General features: G+C 39.3%; 1 long non-coding RNA gene across 2 annotated transcripts in view; it reads left to right on the top strand.

The window, feature by feature from the left end:
• The window catches only part of LOC106781012 (uncharacterized), a 118418-nt gene that overhangs the window by 50020 nt on the left and 46942 nt on the right, over positions 1–21456 (top strand). The window contains exon 4 of one of the 2 annotated variants that reach the window (XR_002810502.2): positions 20293–20352. The exons of the other annotated variant lie outside the window; for it this stretch is intronic. This is a non-coding gene — a long non-coding RNA (uncharacterized lncRNA). The remainder of the gene's footprint in view (positions 1–20292; positions 20353–21456) is intronic. 2 annotated transcript variants of the gene reach the window in all.

Here is a 21456-nt window from a genome sequence, read left to right on the forward strand (position 1 = left end):
ACTCCGTAGTAGGTTCTGAGCTTTGCTCAGAGGGAAAGAGATGGATTACAAAAGATATTGACTTTGAGGAGTTCATGGTATTATCTTAAAGACGGATGTGAAAATGTATAATTTCATTTGAATGTGGAAAATACAATGAGAGATGTCTGGGTTTGACCTAAGACTTGCCCTGATTTTCATCATGATACCTGGGGTTCGTGTTGAAGGTTCTATTCCTGCAAATTGTTAATTAACTGAGAACCTCTTCTGAGTGAGTTACTGCGCGAGGCATTAGAGGTACAGAAAAGACCAAACTATTGACTGGTCTGGAGCTTCTAGAGATGTGAAGATCTCACTAGATTCAGGAGATCTGAGGGGGACTGATCATTTCCTTCTATCAGTGGTGACCATTCATAGAGATTTTTATGCCTTTATATGTGCAATTTGGTCAGTTGATTCCAGTCTTTAAAATTGTCTCCATTAGTTATTGTCCTAGTTGCTTTAATTCTTTTCTTGCTATTTCACAAATCCATGAAAATGCTGATGGTAGGTACTTTCCTTGACTCTGCCTCTATTATGAGAAACACCTGCTACAGTGCATTTCCTTCCTCCGCAGTGGGAAACATTTTTCAAATTTCCTTTGTTTTTTGCCCAAGGAGGACAACTTTTAGCTGAAATAGGCTCCCTAGGTTCCCTTAGAAGCCCCAAGCGGGCTATCTAATGCCTCTCAGGGAAGCAGTTCAAGCTAAGAATGATCTTCCTGAAGCCTTCTTGAGATCTTGTTAATTTACTGTTTCAGACCCATTTATCTCTGAAATTTGGGAATAGGACTCTGTGTTTCTCGCTTCTTTAGCCCTTGCTAAACATAGATCATTTGGGTAATAAAAAAAGGCAAGTATGCTTCGTATTTACTAAGTAATTAAAGTGTGGGAGAAGAGATTATTCATTGCAGCTTTCTTTTTTAAGAAGAGATTTCCTTGAAGTGTTCCTTAGAGATGCACATTTGTGTCTTATCTCTCATTTGAAATTTTGAGCTCTGATTCCGTGACAATTTGCTTGGTGATCTTGAGAAGGTCATTTTAACTCTCTTCACCTCAGCCTGCCCATTTTCACAATGAGAGTTAGATGACGTGCGCTCTAAGTTTTATTTCAGCTGGAACATTTGGTTATTCTCTTGTTTGAAATCAAGGATCATTTCTTAGGAAGTTTTCTGAAAGCTCCACCTGGCTTGCACCAGTTTGCAGGCAGCATAGACTAGAGACAAATAAGTATGAATGTGTAGGCTTACAAAATCTCAGAGTTCAAAGGGATTGTAAAGGTCATGGAGCCCAGCCCCCTATGGCGATACCTGAATACCTTCTACAACATCTCCACCATGTGGTCTACAGGTGAACACATCTACCAGACATTACTTACCTACCACGTTGACCATAATTTTTCTGTAGGCTACTGTGAAGCCCTTTCTCTAGTTGTTCCAAAATATGTTGCCCTATATTTTCTGCTAGTGGGTCTGAATTCTACCATTTATGGGTTCATTAAAAAGCACAATTTCTTTTTCACATAACAATCGTTTAGATATTTGAAAATGTTGACACAAATATCCTTGCCTCAGGGTAACAACCCAGTTCTTTAAAGCATTCCTGCTGTGGTACAGTTCTGAGTTTGTTCCTAATTTTGATCACTTTTCTCGTAATTTGACCCAGATTGTCAATGCCATTCTTATTGGCCTGCAGGACTGATCAAATGTCCTAAGTAATCTTTGATGACAGAATTTTAAAATTGATTTTTAGAGAGAAGTAAAGATAATCTGATAAGAAATTGTCACTGTAATCTGAGCAAAAAAATGACAGGCATCTCTGCAAAGAGGGAGGAGGATACTAGTATCTGTTGAATAGTTTATCTTTTGTTTTAAATGCAAGTAATGTAATCACTGAGCACTTCCCATTTTAGAGTTTAAGTTACTTGTATGAGACTAGTATGTGATAGGCCTGGGATTCTAACATAGTTTGTATGGCTCAAATATCCAGCAGTATCCTTCAAGTGGGAAGACGATTTCAAACATATTGTATGAGAAGGGGTCCACTTCAACAAATAAATGGACAGAATGAAAAAACTTGTCCCCTAGTTGGTTTTCAAGAGAAATTGCTTTTGAAAATTCCATATGGAATGGCTGCCTAGATTAGGAACATCATACGGAAATTCCCAAAATGCGGCAAAGGGTTTCCGTGCCCTCTTGTAGAAGTGAGAATGAGTTCTATGTGTCTGTGCATGGTCATTTTTATTCCAAGATAGCTCTGTGCTTGACACAGGAGCTGGAGAGAGGATGTTTGTCTACAGGCCACTGGAACAGTGCTCATTGGCTGTGGGGAAGTGTTAGAAATGAGTAGCCCACAGCAGCTCCAATTTCCGGGTAAACAGATTTCTGAATGTATCTTTTTGGTTAGCAATTGGCTCAGTCTCAGTTGCTTTTTTCTTGGAGTGTATTAGGCATAGACCAGTCATCACTTGGACACCTATCCCACAGCAATTAGCAAAGCCTGCATTTTCCAGGAATGTCCACTACTCTGCAGTCAGCCTTCAAAAGAACAAGGCAGATTGTCAGGAGACATCCTTGAGTTGAGCAAAAAGAACAGTGTGTTTAAGATGACATACAGCAGAGGGTGGAAGCATGCTGCCGAACATACCAAAAGTATGATTTGTGACGCGTGATTGAACTCTATCTGTGAGTAGATTTAGAGGGTCAAGGGAAGTATTGAGTGAGCTGGTATATGGACATAATGTACTTAGAATGTTAACTAGTGCTGAGTAAACGCTCAGTAAATGGTAGCGATGGTCACAAGAATTATTATCAGGTCAGCAATTTAATTTGTGGAAAAATAAAGATGTCTTGGTTATATGCTGGAGTGGTGTAGTTCATTGCCATCTCTTGAACTTTCTAGACCCTATCCTGTCTTGAAATTTGGGAACTGACAGACTGATAAACCCTGAGACTCACATGATCATTGCAGTGAAGAACAAGTAAAAGAATCATGATCATTCCCTTATTTCAGACCTTCGTTGGCACTCCCTCTTCTACAGAATGCAGTCCACACTCTGAGTGAGGGTAAATACACAGCAGCATAATGTGCTCCTGTTATCCTCATACCCTCAGCCTCTCCTGTTCCTCTGACTTTTCACCTTTTGCTATTGGAACACTGGACTCAGACACAGAGCTGTTTCATTGCATTGTGTCTTTGTCCATCTTGTTCCTTTTTCTGGGAAAGGACATTATATGCCAGAAGCAAGAGGTGAGTTATATCATTTAATTCTTACCTGACTTTGATCTGCTTTGTTGGTGACTTGTAAGGTAGTCAATGATTTTGTTGGCTTGATAGAGGATTGTATCATTCATTTCACAATCACTTATTAATTGCCTTCTATGTGCTAAGCAAGGCGCTGAGATAGAGAAGTAAGACAGAATCCCCATCTTCAACTAGCTTATGGAGAGAAGTTAAATAAGTGCTATGTTAAATAGCATGGTCAAGATAGAAGGAAACCTCACTTGGCAAGTTCTGGATTAATCCTGACTTTGCCAGGGAGATTGGAGCAACTGGGCTTTGCAGAAAAAGCAATTAACCTAGCAAAGGAATGAGTGCGTGAGCAACCCAACATAAAAAGAAATGTTCTTGGACATGGTTTTTGACAGGTCTATGGCTTTAAGAGCACCAAGCTTGCCCAGGAGAAGAGTTTTGCTCAATACACTCAATGATGTGGTCAGAGTTTATCAAGATAGTTCCCAAAATATTGAAAAGAAGAATATTCACAGAAGAAAAGCGGGGAGTGGTAAGCCCTCCCTCACCATCTTCAGAGGAAGGTTGTGAGGACCCTAAGAGATCAGAATGAGAGGATGACTGGGCTGGGAAAGGCTTTGTCAACTGGGAGCTCTTGGGTGTGGGAACAGAACAACATAGAAGTTTCTTTCTTGGTTTTCTTATGGGTCCAATATGGTAATAAATGATGAGTTCCTCATCATGTTCCAGAATGCAATCAGCCAGTACTCTATCTGAGTTCTAGTCTACGGTTTAAATCCTCTAATGCCTCCAGTTGCTGATAGGTGGCATAAATTTGTGAACCAGGACGGATGTAAAACAAAGGGAGCAAGTTGCATGGATTAGAAGCCATTGGCCCTGCTTATTTGCATTCTCTGTCAAACACCTTGTTTCCCAAAGGAAACAAACAAACGGAAAAGACTTCCCATCAGTGATCTCTTTCCAGGCATTCTTCTCCATCCCTGTGTTCCCATCACTAAACACATACCCTTCTGTATCTCTGCCAAACAGATCCATGTGATTATGGCCCCCATTTAGGGAAATACAAAAAATGAGCTTTGGAGTAAGGCAGCCTTGGATTCAAAGCCACTTCAAAGCCATATAATGTTATTCAATTCCTCTGAGTTTGGTTTTCTTCGTAATAACTCCTACCTTGGAGAGATGCTGAGGTTTGCATATCACCTACATAGTGAACAGTCAATAGACAAAAGATAGCTCTGATAATGATTACTTCCATTACTATTATTTCTATTTCTGTGGAAGGGCAGGTAATGTGATCAAGACTTTTGGCACTCTTTTGGAGTATTTTGGAGTCTCTGGGTCAGGCAATATATGTTTCACTTACCAATTATCTGATCTATCAACACATTCAAGGACACAGCCTGGGTAAGTTTGTGTCATGCCCAGTAGCACAACCCTACCCCCCCCCCCCCCCCACATAATCTGGAAATCCCACCTTTTCATGTCTACCCTCCTGAATCCAGGACTTGCAAATATCCCTTTGGTTAGAGAGCTGACCTCTAAATGCCCTTCTAAAAATGCATACAGACATGACCATTTTAGCACCCACCCTCACATTAGTACAAAAGAATCTGGCTGATACCCAGAATAAGCCACTTTTGCGAGAAAGTGGAGGTGGAGGAGGAGGAGGGGGAAGACCCTAGTCGGGTGCAAATCACAAAAAGGATGTGCTCACTGGATACCAGGGGAAGTTTTCAATCAAGAAGGGCATGAGAGAAGGAACACAGGTGATCCTTCCTGTGGAAACAAGGTAGTTCTCTGTGGTGAGTCACCTGTCTGGGGTTCCCCCAAATCATAGTCACCCAGTGAAGCCTATGCACCTTGAACACAGAGGCTGTGTAGGAATGTGGACCAGAAGCCCTGACATCCCCGTCCTCATCTTCCTCGTCTTGCTGCTGTCATTTGCTCACTTGCTGTGAGATCCCGGGCACAGAGTATTCCGTCTAGGAGCCTATTTCCTCATTTGTCCCTTGGAGTGCCTGCGTATTTGGGGAGAGAGGGTTATTTACATCTATAATTCTCCTCTAATGTGGTTCTACATTGACAGAAGAGGAACAGAAAGTGAGACTGAGAAAGGTGATGAGAAAGAGGGAATCCTGACCGAGCTCCTTCCTCCTGCACTGTACTTGGGCTGAGGGACACAGAGCTGAATAAAACATATTCCCTGTTCCAGAGGCACCTATAGTCTAGTCAGTAAGGCAGCTACGAAATGACCATAGCCCTGGAGCGTACTTTGAACATAGTGTGGTGGATGCCAAGGCAGAGGGAAGCCCCACTACTGAGTGCTCTATGTTTGGCAAGGACAAAGGGGAACTGAGATACTGCCGGAAGACTCTGGGTGGCCACTCCCCTGCTCCGCTTCCTTTAGGTTCTCACCTGGGCCCAGCTGTGCCAGGTGTTGGGGTGGAGGTAGGCATAAATCTTTTCCTTCTTCTTACCGCTTCCTCCATGTAAATTTACATCCTCTCTTGAGAAAAAGCCATTCTAGCAAAGGAAAATGCCTTTTAAGTAAAGAGATCAAGACATATTTCCAAAGAAGAGCCACAGTCAGAATTTACAAAGATTCTGAATTTTTCTAGAAATTTCCAAACCTGTGATTTTCTTATCTACTTCTTCATAATGATTAAAGAAACAGTGATGATGATGATGATGACAGAAACAACAGTGACTACAATGATGATGATGCCACCAGTACTAATAACTAAGATTTATTAAGTCCTTACTACGTGTCCAAAACTTGGCATGCATTATGCAAGACATAAGTTCTATTATTGTGCCAGTTTGCAGATGAGGAAATTGACACACAAGCTTGGCTAAGATCACACAATTTGATAATAGGAGAGACCCTGTTTAAACCTAGGTGTGTCTAACTTCAGAGTCTGTGTTGCTTCACGGTCTTACACTCTCTGTCTTGTGTGCTGGTCTTCAAGGGAAGCAGGAAAGGGGTAGCTGGAGAGGATGGGCTGTACTTAAACAAAGGGTGCCTGGATGGAGAAATTGGGCGTGGCAGTTGTGAAGAAGAGAGAAAAACAAGCCAAATTTCCGGGGTCAGCAAGGAGAAGTAAACAATTCCTTGAAAGTAAAGTTGTGACTAAGTGACCCAGGCAAGGGGAATTTATCTAACTGCTGCCAGACAAAGCACGAGGTAGCTGCTTATACAAAGAAAGTGATCTGGATAGCTTATCCACATGCACTGGCCCACACATCTTCCTCGAAGGGCAAAGAGGAAGAAGAGAAGGTACGCTTTGGAAGGATTCTTTTTAAGGGTCCCATTATCTCTCCAGTGTTTAGGGTTCCACTTCCCTTTTGGAGGTATCTTCTAGACCCATCCACCCTCTCTAGAATTCAGATGGCGCTTTTCAAAAATCAGTTAGATAATTAGTCACTTTCAGTAGCTGCATATGCTGAAAATTGCAAAGCATCTTTTCCTTCTTGCTGGCTTCACAGGTGAAGGTGAATCTGCACTGTAGACTCAAAGGGGAAAAACAAGGCTCCCTTTTGGCCAGCTCAAGGGAAAAGGTAGGTAGCTTTGCAGCCTCCTTCTCTCAGTCTGGTCCTGTTCCACATTTTCTCCCTGGAAATTGCAGGGGCAATATCATCATGATCTCCATTTCATGACATCTCCTCCAAATATTCGCTTCATGATATTCCCACCAGAAAATGAGATTTATCTAGAACTTGAAGATGATTGAGACAGAGAGTTTGGGGCTCTTTGGAGGCTTTTGGGTTTTTCTGAGCTAGAGTGCTATATATAGTTATTGCTTTTAAGTTCCTATCTACAGCGAAACACAGCTTCCTGCTTTCTCTGAAAAAAGGTGTTTGAGCTCACAAGTGGGCCCCAGTCACCAGAAATACCTGCATTCAGATCAGAATGGGCTGCCTTTCAGAAGGCCACAGGCACGATTGGTCTCATGTGATGAAAAATATAATTCTCGTCCCTTCTATCACTTGCCCTGCTTAGTTCTCACTCCCTTCCCACACCCACAGTCTTCTTCCACATCCTCTCTCTGCATCACTATTTTAATGAGAGAGTTACAGAGTGCTATCTAATACTATAAAAATGAAATTAATACCTGGCCTTCTCCATAGCTTCTGTTGAGTGCTTTTCTAATGTTGGCTACCTACGTTTTCACTGGTTTTGAATAAATGTTTGCAGAATGAACAACACTGGGCTTGCAGAGAGATGAAAGAGTGCTCACATTCCAGCATTCTGCTTGAGCTTTGTGACCCTTGGCCATGTTACTTTTATTTCCTCCTCTATATATGAGGTCATGGCAAGATTAAGAAAGATATATGGAAGTGTTAGCAGTAAGTAACTTGTTATTAAGGACTTGGGGTTAGTTGAACATCATCAAAATTATTCTAGATCTTATGCACTGGGTGTTGAGTAAATATTGCTGCAAACATTAAGGTCACATTTTTCATGTGTTTTATTTTTTTAGAATGTGTAATTTACATGGGTGGCATATAAGTTCTTAAAATAGCTAAACCTTTTATGGAAGGAGCTTTTTTTTTTTTAACCAGCTATTGGTGATGTTAACTTCGATCATATGATTAAGGTATGTTTGCCAGATTTCTCCACTGTACAGTTACTATCTTCCCACTTACAATTATTAAGTTGTGTATGGAGAAAACATCACCCAAAATGGAATAAACTGACACCACATGACTCTTAATGAGATATACTGACAACACTTGTGGTGTTCCTGCTGTGAATGTACAAAGTGAATCAAACCATTAGACAAACCCAAACTGAGGAGCTGTCTACAGAATTAGTGGCTGGTATTCTTCTCAAGTGTCAGTGTTATGCAAGACAGTAAGGCTGAGGAACCATCCTCAAATAAGGACACCGAGAGATATGGCATCTAGCTGCAACATGTGATTCTGAATTAGATATTGAACCAGGAAAAATTGCTATAGAAGATATTATTGGGACAACTGGTGAGAATTGACTATAATCCACAGGTTAATTAATAATATTGTGCCAATGTTAAATTTCCTGATTTTCATAATTGTATTGTGGTTATGGAGATGAATTCCCATGCTTTTAGGAACTACACACTGATGAGTATACCAATACATAGGCAAAATGTCTGCAGTTTATTATCACTTATGTAAGGAAAAAAATGTACATAGGTATATATGTGAGAGAGAGAGAAAGAATGAAAAGACAAAAGTGGTAAATTGAACAACTGTTAAACCTGTATGAAGGGTGTATAGTGTTTTCAGAAATAATTCTTACAAACTTTCTGCAGGTTTGAAGTTATTTTTAAAAATTTTAAAAAAGGAAACAATCAAATTAGAAACCAATGCTTAAAGAGAGAAAGAGAACTAAATTGCAAAATCAAATTCCTACATTTCTCAAGAGCTCAAAGGAGTTGAGCCTGGTTTCCATGAATTCTGTTTGCTGAGATTGTGATTTTGTTGTCTTGACAATCCTCACAGAAAGTATATAATTATAACTTCTCTATCACAGATGGTGACTAAGGTGAGATAAGAATCTAGAGAAAATTCTAGCATCTTATCTGAGCTCTCCCCCTAAAGTTTTGAACAAAGTTGCCTCACAAGATACCATTCAAGCATTCAATCATGTACCTAATCAAGATTTATTGAACGTCTATGTTTCAATACTGTCCTAAGTCCTGGAACCAAGACTTGAGTAATATCTTTTCCCTTCACTCAAAGAGTTTACAGTGCAGATGCAGGAAAACTTACGTGACAAGCAATGGCAAGGATTATAGTAGAAACAGACATAAGATGCTGTTAAGCAGGAAGGAACCAGGAGAGTAAAAAAATGTGTTCAAAAGGAGATGAAACTGACTTCTGAGTAGAATTGTAGCAGATGGAAAAGGATCTTTCAGACTGTGAAAAAGATGGTGGTCTGAACATCAGTTTGTTTACAAAAGGCAAATTGCTTGATGTTGGTGGAATCTAGGGTGTGTGGTGGAGTGAAAGGAGAAAATGCTGGTAAAAGCTTTGTGCAAAGAGCTTTTTTTCTTTCATGCTAGAGACTTTAGATGATTTCAGTATTCTCTTTATGACCCAATTACCAGACATCTGAGTGTCTTCCAAATCCTGCCGTTGATGGTAGTGGGTCACCATCTTCCTTTAATACTGAAATAAACAGTCTTAAGCTGCCATCTATATACACTGACAGATCCAGCAATAGTACATCCTCCTGTTCACTCTGCTTGGGTTCCTATTGGGGAAGGTCACAAATTTCCCCTATTCTTCCCTTGTTCCAAGTTTCTTTTCTGGATTCTTGATCTCACTAGTGTCTTGTAAGTTATGCCTCTTCTTTTCCTAATTTGAGTCAATCCAAATGTGGAACCTAGTCTTCTTTCCTTCAGAGAGAGAAAAAAGAAGTGGTTTTGATGGTGCTAGGCAGAAAACCATGAGCAATTACTAAGGAGGCCCGCATGGTAAACATACGTATATAGTCAAATTCAGAATACTCTAATACTGTAATACAGTATTGTGTTAACCACTTAACTCTAATATAAAGATTAAAGGACAAAAGTATTAAAATTACCTATAGCACAGAAAAATACAAAACAGCCAGAAAACAATTAATAAGATGGCACCAGTAAGTCCTTACCTGTCGATAATTCCATTAAATGTAAATGGACTAGATTCTCTGATCAAAAGCCTTAGAAGGGCTAGATGGATTAGAAAACAAGACCCAATTATATGTTGCCTACAAGAGATTCATTTCAGCTGTAAGGAAGCATGAAGGCTTAAAGTGAAGAGATGGAAAAGGATTCTATGCAAATGAAAACTAAAAGAGAGCAGGGATTGCTATACTTACATCAGGCAAAATAGACAAGTTAAAAACTGTAACAAGAGAAAGAAGAACATTATATAATGATAAAGGGGTCAATTCATCAAGAGGATATATCAATTGTAAATATACATGAGCCCAATATCAAAGCATCTAAATATATTAAGCAAATACTAACACATCTGAAGAGAGAAATAGACAAGAATACAATAACAGTAAGGGACTTCAATAACCCGATTTCAACAATGGATATATCATCCTGACAGAAAATCAATAAGAAACCACTGGAGTTGAACTATACCTTCGATCAATTGGACCTAACAAAAGTGTACAGAACATTCCACACAACCATAGCAGAATATATATTCTTCTCAAGAATACGCACAACAGTCTCCAGGATAGAATGAAGTCTTAGGTAGAGCAATTGGGCAAGAAAAAGAAATAAAAGATATCCAAATCAGAAAGGAAGAAGTAAAATTGTCTCTGCTTGTAGGTGATATGATCTTATATAGAAAACCCTAAAAACTCCACTAAAAATACTATTAGAATTAATAAACAAATTTAGTAAAGTTGCAGAATATAAATAAAATTCAGTTGCATTGCTATACACTAACAATGAACTATCTGAAAAAGAAATAAAGAAAATAATCCAATTTAGAATAGTATCAAAATAACAAAATACTAAGAAATAAATTTAACCAAGAAGGTGAAAGATCTGTAAACTAAGAATTACAAGACACTGATGAAAGAAACTGAAGACACAAATAAATGGAACCAAGTATTTGGTAAATTGTACTGACTATTAAATCCGATTATCTTAAAGAGAAATGATAAATACAGCAACTTGTATTAAGCCCTAACGATGTACCAGACACTTTGTCAGATGTGTTATATACATTATTTCATTTATTTTGTGCAATAATATGGGATAGATATTAAGTTCTTCTTTCACAGCTGAAGAATCTGAGGCTTAGAGTAGTTAAGATCATAGAAAAAAGTCATAAATCTGATCATTACTGAAGATCTCCTCCTGGGTGAATGACATAATCTACTCAGTTCCTCAAGCTAAAATGCTAGTATTCCTCTCAGGTTCCTTTATCTCCCTCATACTTCAAAACTGATGCATTAGCAACTCCACCTTCCAAATGTATCTAAATCCATCCAGTGCTCTTGACCTCCAAGGCTACCCTTATAGTCAAAGTCATTCTCGTTCTTACTTTGGTTTTTGCAGCAGCCTTCTAAAAGAGTTCCCTGCCTTTTCTCTTATCCTCTACAACCTAGTTTTCTATGTAGGGGCCCAAACTATATTTTTAAAAATGTAAATCTGACTTTATCACTCTTGTGTTCCAAATCTTCCCATGATTTCTCAGTACATGTAGAATAAGGTCAAAGCCCTTGACCAATGTCTGCAAGACCCTGGATTACCTGACCTCTGTCTGCATCACTTGCTAGAACTTGTGCCTTTCCCTCTGTTATTTTCCCCAGCCATGAAGAAGTTTCATCCCTACTCCTTAACATTTCCATTTCTTTCCCATCTCATGGCTGTTCCTTCCATCTAGAATGGCTTTTCTCAAGATTTTTTCCTGACTGGTTCCTTAATGCAATTTAGATTCCAACTCAAATGTCATCAAGCCACCATCATCCTGCCACTGTGTCAGTTTATGCTGTTTTACTTTCTTCATGCCACTTACTATTATGTGCAATGAGCTATTCATCTGTATGCTTGTTTGCTTTTTTAAAAAAGATTTTATTTTTTTCCTTTTTCTCCCCAAAGCCCCCCAGTACATAGTTGTATATTCTTCATTGTGGTTCCTTCTAGTTGTAGCATGTGGGACACTGCCTCAGCGTGGTTTGATGAGCAGTGCCATGTCCATGCCCAGGATTCGAACCAACGAAACACTGGGCTGCCTGCAGCGGAGTGTGCAAACTTAACCACTCGGCCACGGGGCCAGCCCCTGTATGCTTGTTTTGAACAGTGTTTATATAGACATTAGAATGCAAGCTTCTTGGGAGCAGGGACGTTGTCTTGTTCACTGCTGTACCTTCCCACACTTAGAACTGTGACCAACACCCAATAGGTGCTCAAGAGATATTTGTTGAGTGATTTTTGACTGAAAGGTATTAATCTAACCTATGAGAAAATTCAGCATACAGTTTTATAATAGAAACATATTTAAAGTATTCTGAATTTTTAAACTTATACCAGGGTTTTGTGAAGGCAAGGACCATGTGAGCAAGTATATGAAAGAAATGCAAATTTGTTGACTTTAGTCATTACACTGAATGCCTAAAGTAAAATCTGAAGTCATCAAGCTTGGGGATGCTTACTGTAAATGCTGTCATTTCCCAATTGAGTTTGAAAAATTTTCTGAAAGTCTACAGACAAATAACTGAGCTCTGCTTGAACAGCTCAATTATAGAGTATTTAATTCTTTCCAAGACAGCCTATTCCATTGCTGGACAGAAGAGCAAACTGCACTGTCCTCAGAGAATATTCACCTCATTGTTATTGATAAGGCAAGAATATACTGGATGCTGTATGGCAGGGGTCAGCACACTGTGGTCCATAAGTCAAATCCAGTCTTATCTATTTTATATGACCCATGAACTAAGAATGGCTTTTATATTTTTTAAAACTATTCAAAAAAAGAACACTATTTCATGACATGTGAAAATTATATGAAATTAAAATTCTAGCCTTCATAAAGCTTTATTGGAACACAGCCATGCCCATTTGTTTACCCATCATCTGTGGCTGCTATCCCTACAGTGGGAGAGTTGAGTGGCTACAATAGAGACCATGTGGTCCACAGAATCTAATATATTTACTATCTGGCCCTTTACAGAAAAAAATTTGTAGACCACTGTTGTGGATTATGCAAAATTGAGCAGTTACCACCTTTGAGTTTAGCTTTCAAGGTCAACTGTTAATTCAAAGATCTTAGACAATCTGTGAAACTTTCATCTTGTTACAATTTTTTGACTTACGGTTCTTAAATCTGCAAGTCTATTCAACTCTAATGAGAATTTGTGCCTGTTTGTATGTATTCATAATCATAAAATGTACTTGTTTGTGTGTGTGTATGCATGTATGCCAAAGTCAGAACTACATATGGGTAGATTTGTACTGACTAATGAATTGAAATGTAAAATACGGCCATTTTAGATCTGCCTGAATAATTACGTTCAATGATGATAAAGGTTGGATAAAATTACTCAGCATAAAATGAAAGATTGAGCTATCAAAATCATTTTGTTTTTTAATAGATAATCAGATGCTCATTTTTTGTGGTACCTGCTGTTGCATGTTCATTTTCTTTGATAATTTCTGAAGTAAATAAACATGAGTTAGGGCCTATTTTCCTTATGAGTACGACTTCATATATGACTCCTATTTTCATTTTATTCTTATGATGCTGGCTTTGTTGCACTCAGCAAAGTAAAAACAGTTTCCTTTTGGTGCCACCTTTAACAGATTATTTGAATCATGGAAGTATACTTGTGTGGTCCTCTTCATTAGGATAAAGGCTGTGTCAAATGTCACAGAATTCTTTTAAGGATAGGACAACTTTCTTATTTCAGTAAGCTGTCAGTGGAAAGCCAGTCTAGCACTGTGAAATGACTCAGGAGCCAAGTTATTTCGCAAAGAAATATAGATCTGCTACTTCCATGTGTGTGGGGACAAGAGCCAGTGGTTTGCACTTCCCATCCCAGGGGGAGTGGATTCTCATGAGTAAGTAAGGAAGCAGCAAGGGGTGGGGTAGAAATACCAGGCAGGAAGTGAGATGCCTGCCTCACTCTTGTTTGACTACAAACCAACCCTGGGGCCTTAGCAAAGTTGCTCACTTTCTTCACTTTCTCCACTTTGAAAATCAAGGAGTTAGCTGAAATCAATAGTTTTTATGCTTTTTAAAGTAGCAAACACTTTGATGAAATAAAATCCCTGGTGCAAAACTACAAAATGTAACAAATGGGAGTAGAACTGACGTAGGGGAGGTGAGGAACCACTGGAACTTCAGTTGGCCCCTGGCTCCCTGGCAGAAGCTCGAGAAGACCTTCTTCAGGGCTAAGAGTTCTGCAGAACAGCCTGACCACTGCAGGACTGTTTAATGAGTTGTCTTTTTCTTCTCCAAATAACCTGTGACTCTAGGGATAGCAGTTACCGCATGCATGGTTTGCATATGCATTAATGCATTGGATTTGTTGAAAAATAATGTGTTCTCTTAAATGGTCAAATAGTCTTATTGCAGAAATATTTTCACTGTTTATGTGCCAGTCAAATCCTGCAGATAGAGATGGAGACTGTCGTCTCAACACCATGCACTGTCAATAGGAGTCACCTAGACACAGTAATTACAAAAGAGATTCAGTGTGTTTTGGTTGTGAGACCTACTCTGCACTTTCACATCTGTCTCCCCTATTATACTCACGCTATGTGAGGGAAGGGTATACAGCTTAATCTTCTTTTCCAAGTGCTTATTACAGTGCTTAGCAATAGGAAATGCCCTAAAAATTTTCTGTAAATGAATAAAAGAATGAGAGGTTCTAAGCTCACTGTGCAGATTGCCAAATTGGTACACTAAGAGCAAAGGGTTGTCTAGGAATTACAGAAGTAAAATCTCTCCATTGGATAGTTGAGGATTAAAGTCATTGAGCAGTAAGCTCCCTGGACCAGAAGTCATTTTCCTGCATTAACTCCACTTGTCACCTTGGGTGCCCATCTATAAATGTCAGTCTGATAGAGATAAACCACGTAATCGCTAAGTTTCCTCCAAACACTGATATTCCATAAGGCTATGATAAAGTTGGCGAAGTAAATGATCCTTTTACAGTTTTGCTCATAAATTATTCAAGTAAATACTGTAAATCTCTATTCTTGAATTCCTCCATCTGAAAACTCCAAGGGTTCTCCCTAGTATGGCCCTTCAAGGACCATGGAGAAACGTCAAGTAATCTCAGACCACACTTAAGACATGGAGCCCTTCTTCTGCACCATCCAACAAGGCCTCAATATGTGCACCTGGAATTCCTCCCGTGGGAGGTTCAGGGACAGGGGGCCACACAAAACTGTTGACACCAGATGACCTGTAACCTTAAGCTGTTGGAGGAGATTCCCCTTGCATGTGGCATCAATGTGGGAGAAGAACGGCAGAGATGGATAACTGTAGAAACATCTAGAATTTTGTCAAAGAAATTGTGCTGGATAGATGATATCAGTAGCTATACCAGTCAAGTTTGTTTGGGGACAAACAACCAAAGCCTGTTGCCACTAAGGTAACAGCATCACTGATTTCACACTATGCGCCAGGTGTGCAAAGAAATGGGAGGAAGGTTTCTTATTTTTGTATAACTCCTCTAAGATTGGTTCTGAACTTCAAACCTTCTGGGTAGGAAGGAAAAAAACTTGCCAGCTAATGACACCTCAGTTTTTTACAATACCAACGGGATTCCTAAGAGTTTAAAAGAATCTTCTGAGAGTAAACTATCAATAGTTTACATTTCTGCCCATCCCTATTTCAAAAGGTGGCACCTAGATGTCTCAGAAAGCTTTCTCTACCCTTCTGAGGGAGGGAGGAGGTTTTGGATCCATGTATGGGTCCTCGTCGCACTCTCTAGTCTTGCTGGCTTTGCTGGAAATGATGTCTCTTTTCCAGCTGGCTAGATGCATTCACCGTAGAATGAATGTTCTGGTATATTTTGTTATTCTTGCTCAGCATCCCAGTTGAATATAAATCCCAGCTGAACCACTTCATAACTATGTGATCTTAATCAAGTTATTTGTCCCGTCCTTGGCTTTTTCTTCTGTAAAATGGAGAGTATTTTGAGGGTTCAATGAGATAATACATGCTTAGTGTTTGGCGTGTAGTAAGCACTAAACAAATGTTAATTATTATGGAAACTGGATAGTAGGCAGGGCAAACAGCAAATTTAAGGGGCACAGTGGGATGGAACTGCATGTTAGTTATTAAGGGTAATTCTTATTTAGAGTCTAGTTCTTCTATTCTCAAGGTTGGTGTCAAATCACTAGGCTGAGTGACATTTTGTGGACATTAGATATCCCCAAATATTTAGCATCAGCTAAAGACAATTCTCAAGCTTGTCTAACATCAAGCTTTAAAATCAGTAATCAGACAGATATTGATAAGCAATCAAGCCAATATATTTTTGAGAAACTCAAGAAGGAAGCCACTTTTGTCTTTCCTCTGTCCAGCTTTCAATCATTTTCTTACAGATCTTGAGAGCTACACTAATTTCACAGTATTTTAGTGAGAAAAGATCATTCCAATACTGACTGTTAAAAAAAAAAAAACAAGCCTGCAGAGACTTCTGGCTCCTGGGCCATTACACTTTCTAAATTAATCATTTCTAATGTGTGTACATCTGCAGTCGTAGCTTCATTGGCCAATAAGCGTGCATTCTCTTACCATGAGCTCTGGAGCCCTTTTCCTCACTTAGTCATTCTGCACACAAGGATATTACTTGATAAGTCTTGATTTTGAACGGTCTTGGGCTTTATTCTGATTTGCCCTCTAGTCAAACTGCTCTTTCATTTCCTGTGGTTATTTCACGAAAACTAGCAAGTACTCCAGTAATAATAAGTTTAATCTTCCAACAAACATTTAGTAGCATCTACAATGTGATAGGCTATGTCCTGAGTTGAGAAAGCATACACTAAGAAACCCAACTATTAAGACTTGCCTTCACTACTGGGGGCACAGCTAACATGATAGTATGGTGGAGTTTAGGAGTTGAAAGTGTTCTTGGAGGTTATTTGGTTCAACTTATGGTTCAAAAAGATGCCCTCTATACCATCTGGATCATTTCCCTCCAATTGCTTTCCCAGTTTTCTTCTTTTGAACCACACTTAAAGAGCTTTCTGTGTGTGTCTCTCCATTTCTCACCTCGCACCTCATTCTGGCTTCTGCTTCCATCAATCTTGGCAACGACTGCCCAAAAGTTCTCAGTGATATCGAAATCTCTGGTTCTGTGCAATCTTTGCACTCACCACCTTTCCCCCACTTTAATCAATGTTGGTCACTATGTTTTTGAGACAGTCTTCCTCTGACTTGCCTGGTGCAATAATTTCCTCTTTCCATCTACACCTTTGATCTCTTCTTCTCAGAGCCTTTCCTAATTATTCTTCCTCAACTAAACAGATGTCAAAAAGCTCAGGACTCCTCATGGCTATTGTAGGAGAGGAAAAATAATTTCCCTTCTATCCGTCTAGGTTTTGGGCTAGGTTTACAGACTCTCCTGTAAAAAAAATGACAGATTAATAGAAGAAAAACAAACAAGTTTAATAACATGTATACCTCCTGTATACATGGGAAGTACCCAGGAAAATTGAGTACCTCTCCAAAATGGTCCAAGCCACCACTTTAAATAACATCTCTAGATAAAGACAGAAGATATTTGGGAAGGCAGGGAGGCCAGTTCTGACAGGTTACCAGAAAAGCACAGTAAACAAGGATATGATTCGTATTCAGATTTAAGTCATTGCATTCTCCATTGATAGGAGTTTCTAGACATTTAGAGTCATCCTTCTCTTCCTGGTACAGAGAGAGAGAGATGTTCTACAAATGGAGATTTCCTTTATATATGTAAATGTGTCTTACAAAAGGGTAACTTTTACTCAGTTTTCAGAACTGTTTCTATGCCTGCTCTTTCTTAAAAATAATCAGCCCAAAGTAATCCTTATGCCAAAGAGGTATATTTTGGGGTGATGCATTCTGCTCCTTTTCATTATCTTGTTGTCTCAGTCCAGGCTTTCTCCTTACATCATATTTTCTGTGGCCTTGGCTTCATTAACAACTCAAAGACTATGACTTTCAGATTGATATTTCCAACTTAAATATTTTTTTCCAGGCTCCGACCTCTGCCTGAAAATCCAATCACTGATTTGACATGTCTGCCTGGATGTTTCACAGGTTAATGAAATCCCATATATCTAAAATTCTCCTCACAATCTTTTTCCAGAAAATATGCTCCATTTCTGGTGTTTCCTATCTCAATAAGTGACACCTCCAGCCTTCCATTTGTTTATGGCTGCTGTCTCAGTTATCTTGGACATCTCCATCATCCTCAGATGAATATTAGCAATATTCAACTCTAGGCAAGACCCTTTCTAAATAGTTTTCTAATCCAAGCAACACATTTTCCCCATGGAATCTTTGCAGAATCTTTTAACAGAACTTCACCCTTCTTCTCCTGTCTGTCTTCTTCGTAGTCTCCTGACAAGAGTGATCTTTTATATGATCTTCTGACCCTATGACTCCCTTGATTAAACCTTTTCAAAGACTTCCTACTCTTCTTAGGATATAGACCAGCTCTAATATGGTTTGGTAGTAGTTGCATGTTCTGGTCCCTCCCTAGTTCCACAGCCTCATCTGATGCCACTGTTCTCCTCCTTCATGTCCTCTCAATCATTTGGATCATCATTTACCTACAGTACTTGAAATTCATTCCTGTCTTACTATTGCATCTTCCACTCCTCCTTTCCAGCCAACTCTTACTCATCTGTCATGTCCTGGCCTAAATATTATTTCCTCAGTGAGGCTTCTCCTAATGCTGAAACCAGATCAGATCTCTCCTTTATATGCTCTCATTTAAAAATATATTTTTATAATTATGTATTTATTATATTATAAGTATAAACATACGGTAATTTGCATGATAATATGTTTTATTCTGTTTTTCAGATAGGCTATAAGAACTGTGAAAGCAGGGGGCCTATCTGTATTACAAATGAGTTATTTGTTGAATGAATGAATGAGTTAGCCTTACAGCTTCTGCTTAAATGCTCTAAGTTGCTAACAGGAATGTGAATGTGAATAGATTTCACATCTATTAATATGTTTTGTCTAGAAGCAGGTATTCAGAGCATGTCAGTCAAATGAATGGAAGTATGCAAACAGACATGGAGTTTACCTGGTTCTGGCACATTGGAATCCTCTCCATGTCATTTTCTAAAAGGAGAACACTGGCTACAAAGTGGGCAACCTCAGCATGAAGACTAGGGGAAAAACTGGGGAGAGTAATCATGGATGAATTGCAACCTGTTCCTACTTGAAGAGAGTACACTTACTAGTAACATGCTCTAGAGAGAACACACTGGCTTTCTAAACCTTCCCACCCTAGTTGACCGACTCAGGCTTGCAGAACTGTTTTCTCAGGTCCAGAAATAGAACAGAATACTGGGTCTGTGAAGTGAGTACCCAAGGGACTCAGCACTTTTGTTCACTGTCATAGCATTAATCTAGAGAGGCAAAGATAACTTCAACACCACCTTCATTGGGTGAAGATAATTCACCTAAAATAATTTTCCTTTTCAGGGACTGTGGTGAGGACCCAGAGAAGAATGGTAGATCAGGCTACTCTCAGCACATCTGGCGCTCTCCTTCACACCCCCGCGGAAGGGAGGGCCAGGTTTCTTTCTAGGAAATATAGTTTTCTGAATTGTTCTCGTGTCAAGTATTACTTAATAGTGGCAATGGCAACAAATTATTTGAAGGCAGCTTATAAATAGCTACCCACCTACCTACCTAATACATAAGCTGGTAAGAATTCCTCCTTCCTTCTACCAAGTCTTCCTTTCTCTCCCTGCCTCTTTAAAATTTATTGGTTTTATATGTAAATAAATAAACAAACATCAGGCTCCCCACCTTCCACCCTCACTCTGAGCCAGTAAGCCAATTATTCAATTTGAACTTCATTGTGAAGAAAAGTGAGAGCTGAGAAAAAGGCAGTTAGGATAAGACTTATGAGATAAGGCTTTTGAGTCAGGTGGAACTCTTTTGAATCTTGAGGCCTCTTGCAAGTAGTAGTATTATGGACAAGTTTCTTGAGCTCACCAGGAGTCAGTTTCTCCTCTCTGAAATGGGTAAATTATTACACCCATTGTTGTGGGTATAATATTATTGTGAGTTATTTTCCATCTAATCACATAAACCTCTTAGGACAGTATCTGACATGTAATAAGTTCTCGGTAAATATTAACTCTTTTCTTTCTAATTATTTTGCTGTTGATAGTTCAACACTAGTCATGAATTAATAATGTCCTAGCAACCAAAGGGATTCAAATTCTTTAAGAAGCCATTTGTCATTCTAGAATCCTCTTTGCTCAGCTTGCTTTCCTCACTTGCTCAGAGTTATAGAACCTTGGAGATTAGAAATAATAGATGAAACAACTTCTCCCTCTCATAGGCACCCCTGGAAGACTCCCAGGAAAGCAGGAATTACAGAAGGGATCCACGCCTGGGAAAGGTAGAACGTATTCCCTCAATTTATATCTAACTCTGAGTGGGCACTCTGTTTTTCACTGCATTCCTGCAGAAAATATCATTGAATATTTACCACATATAAGACCCCGTTTGGGTTAAATTGTGTCCCTTTAAGATTCATATGTTGAAGTCCTAACCCCAGTACCTCAGAATGTGACCTTATTTGGAAATAGGCTCCCTGCATATGTAATCAGTTAAGATGAGGTCATTATAATGGGTGGGCCCTAACCCAATATAACTAAAATCCTTATAAAAAGGGGACATTGAGACACAGAGATGGATCCACTGGAAGGACGCCATGTGAAGATGAAGGCAGAGATCAGGATGATGCTTCTACAGGACAAGGAATGCCCAGGATTGCCAGTAAACCACCGGAAGCTAGTGGAGAAGCACGAAACAGATTCTCCCCTCACAGTCCTCAGAGGGAACCAACCCTACCCACAATCTTGGACTATTACCTCCAGGATTTATTTAGGTGATCGATTTCTGTTGTTTAAGCCACTCAGTTTGTGACACTTTGTTGCAGCAGCCCTAGCAAACTAATACAGGCCAAATGTATTACAGGTCAAAAGCATCGCACGTAAGATACATGTGACGGAGTTATTTCTCCCGCTTCGAGGAGGTTAAGCTGAGTGAACCATGCTCCCATTACACTTCTGTCGTGGCTTAATATTTACTTATTTCTGAATGACTGGTTGCAGATTTTCATTTCCTCTCATGCTCACTAGCTTCCACAACACACTTTTTGAATCTTTTGTAATGCACAGACTTGTAATGTGTGTATTGTTCCTTTAGGATAAGAACATGTATTACTTACTTTTAACCCTACAAAATACAGTTGGAACAGGGAATAGCCAGAAAGATGAAGGAAGGAAAGAAAAGGCAGAGTAAAAGCATACCGGAGAAAGGGTCTCCTTCCTCTAACATCCTAAAAGTTGGTGACTCAGCCTCTTCCCGGGAGTCTCCCTATTTTCCCATCCTTTAAGTGCTCTGGGTTCTAGAAAGTTGCTACTCATTTTGAACCAAAAATTATTTTCCTGCAACTTCTGGAAATTTGGTCTTAGTTCTTCTCTCTCGAGTAATACAC

The sequence above is a fragment of the Equus caballus genome, chromosome 9 (genome assembly GCF_041296265.1).
Source record: "Equus caballus isolate H_3958 breed thoroughbred chromosome 9, TB-T2T, whole genome shotgun sequence".
Taxonomy (NCBI): Eukaryota; Metazoa; Chordata; class Mammalia; order Perissodactyla; family Equidae; genus Equus; species Equus caballus.